This window comes from Penaeus japonicus, unplaced genomic scaffold (assembly GCF_977035675.1).
Source record: "Penaeus japonicus unplaced genomic scaffold, GWHDUDI00000001_assembly GWHDUDI00000026, whole genome shotgun sequence".
Lineage (NCBI taxonomy): Eukaryota > Metazoa > Arthropoda > Malacostraca > Decapoda > Penaeidae > Penaeus > Penaeus japonicus.
The window spans coordinates 25,932,166-25,934,665 of record NW_028234428.1 but is presented as its reverse complement, the minus strand read 5'-3'; the positions used below and the strand labels follow the sequence as shown (position 1 = coordinate 25,934,665).

The 2,500-nt window shown below is 45.6% G+C and overlaps 1 protein-coding gene across 3 annotated transcripts in view; it reads right to left on the bottom strand.

Annotated features, from left to right (window-relative positions):
• The window catches only part of Lmpt (four and a half LIM domains protein limpet), a 264,428-nt gene that overhangs the window by 195,030 nt on the left and 66,898 nt on the right, over window positions 1-2,500 (bottom strand). Inside the window, exon 1 of one of the 3 annotated variants that reach the window (XM_086552203.1) lies at window positions 1,228-1,346. The exons of the other annotated variants lie outside the window; for them this stretch is intronic. The gene's annotated coding sequence lies outside the window, so the exon portion shown is untranslated. Of the gene's footprint in view, window positions 1-1,227; window positions 1,347-2,500 lie in introns of those variants that run through there. 3 annotated transcript variants of the gene reach the window in all.

The following is a 2,500-nucleotide window of genomic DNA, read 5'->3' as shown; positions in this document are numbered from 1 at the left end:
TCGCGATCAAGATATTCTCTTCAAACCCATACGTCAGTGAGGGACACGACTTCAGAAGAGTAGGTTCAGCGCAAGGAAAAGTTTTACTTCCAACGCAGAGATTGCACAGGTACGACAAGATGTATGCAATACTTAGGACATTTTAAGACCTTCTCCATCACCGGAATGGATCACTCCCATAATCCTAGCGGTATCTTACACCTCCTCTTTATTTATAAGGGTATAAAAAGAGGGAGGAAAATGGAGAGATGGAGAAAAAGAGGAAACTTATGCAAGAGAGATCCGCTTGATCCAACTATGAAACCTTTTAGACCGTTGCAAAGGAGGAGAGATTTCGCTCATCGCTCCCATTAATTTTCCTTCAAGTCAAAATGTCTTACAGCATCCCCCCCCCTCCATCCCCCCTTAATATGTGCTGGATCGCCCCTCCATGTTTGATAGCTCAGGGCGGACACTGTTTATTGGAACATAATTTCAAACCTTAACCGAATATGACCACCTTAAAAAAAAAAAAAAAAATGAAAAAAAAAAAAAATGCATCAAAGGCTAGCTCGTCACCAGCTATCCCCCTCCCCCTCCACCCTACCCTACCCAACCCCACCCACCCCTTCCCTGGAGAAAACCTGCCATTGCCCATCATTCGCGAAACTCCCCTCACCATCTGTCTCGCCCAAACAATCCCCAGCTGGTGGCATAAACAACCAGTTCTTCTTCCTCCTCCTCTGGGCAAGAAGGGTGACGAAGGCAAGGTTTACCAAAGGGTTTCGACCTAACGGAGGGTTTACAGGGGGGTGCTGGAGATAGTGTTGGTGCACCGAGCGGGTGTTTTTCAGGGGGCTAGGGGAGGACCTCACATGTAGTCGCGTACCCCTGGAGGTATATGTACGTCTCCCAGGGGCTTTCAGTCAACGACAGAGTGGACCATAATGCACTCTAATGAGACGTTTTGACTGGTTCTTTCTCTGTGTTTTTTTTTTTCATCCTCCTTCCTCTCCATTCTTCTACCGCCCAGCTTCGATATAATGAGGTTTTAAAAAAGACTTCTTCTACCCCTGCCTTTCCTCCATGCACCCCGAGTCCCACAACCCGCCCCCATGCATGACTGGCTGCAGAGTGCAATGTATGCGGCCAGACAGAGCAAACAAGAGTTCATGCCAAGCTCAGCCCTGCCGAGATATGCCCAGGCTAAGAGCAAGAGGAAGATAGAAAAGGGGGATTAAAACTCACCAGAAAAAAAGGAGAAAGAGAGAGCGAGAGAAGCAGCGAGCGAGAGAGAGCGAGAGCAGCAGCAGCACTTGACTGAACTCCAAAGTCACACTGACTGTCTCTGGTTTGGGACAAAATTAACTTCTCTCACTCCGGTGGCTGGGGTTAGTCACGTTTCTCCCCTCCCCCTCTACCTCATTTCGCTCTCTCTACCTCATTTTGCCTTCTCTCTCCTTCCCTCTACCTCTATCTTCCCTTCTCTCGGCCTTCCTCTCTCTTCCTCTCTCTCTCTCTCTCTCTCTCTCTCTCTCTCTCTCTCTCTCTCTCTCTCTCTCTCTCTCTATATATATATATATATATATATATATATATATATATATATATATATATATCCCCTTTCTCTTTCTAGTAGTAGTGGTGGTGATGGAAGCAGATGCAGCAAAAACATCACTAAGATGACGCAAAGTGAAAGAGGAGAGTAAGAAAACAACTACATATTTCAGTTCACTTTTTTATCTTTTTACTATGGTTGCGACAAAAGGTGTTTCATGTCTCCCTCTTCGATACCGCCGCTGAATGAACTCCTTGTATTTTTTCTTTGCCAAATGCAAGATGCAATAAAATATATCATGTGGCTGGATCCAAACATAATTTACTCCTCGTGTTGTCGACACCTTGGGATCATTTCTTTTTTTGTTTTGTTTTTAAGACTGAAGCTGTAACTCAGATGCTAATCTGTTATATCTCTATTTTATTACTCCCGATAAGATTAATGTCATATCTTATGAAAATCCCTGAACTGAAAATCAAGACTAAATATTTCGCTTCTTTCGAGGTGACGAGCATAAGATATAAAAAAAAAAAAAAACGTAAAAATAGATGTTACTAGACATTACGTCTATATTTTTTCCTCCTTTTCCATTAATCCACCCGCTATGTACGTTCGTGCGTCCGTGCGTGTGCGTGTAAGTGCCCGGTGTCGCCGCGTGTGCCAGCTAGACCTGTCTCGCTAAACATTATCCTTAAAAAAAATTTCCGGGTCTCAATCCGGCTGGATCCGAGCCAAGGCGCATCCAATCGACGAACGCGACTATGCGAACGGAATGGAAATAACGCCTAGACGAACGGCTGGGGGAGGGAGGGAGGGAGCGCGTCCTGAAAAGGTGTGGGAGAGCTGGTGAATTATCTTCCAAGAATAATATCTTGCTTAACCGGTTACCGTACTCTGCTTCTCGTCTCCGCTCTCCCCCTCCGCCCCTCTATCTCCCTCTAGCCCCCCCCCCCTTCCGTCACT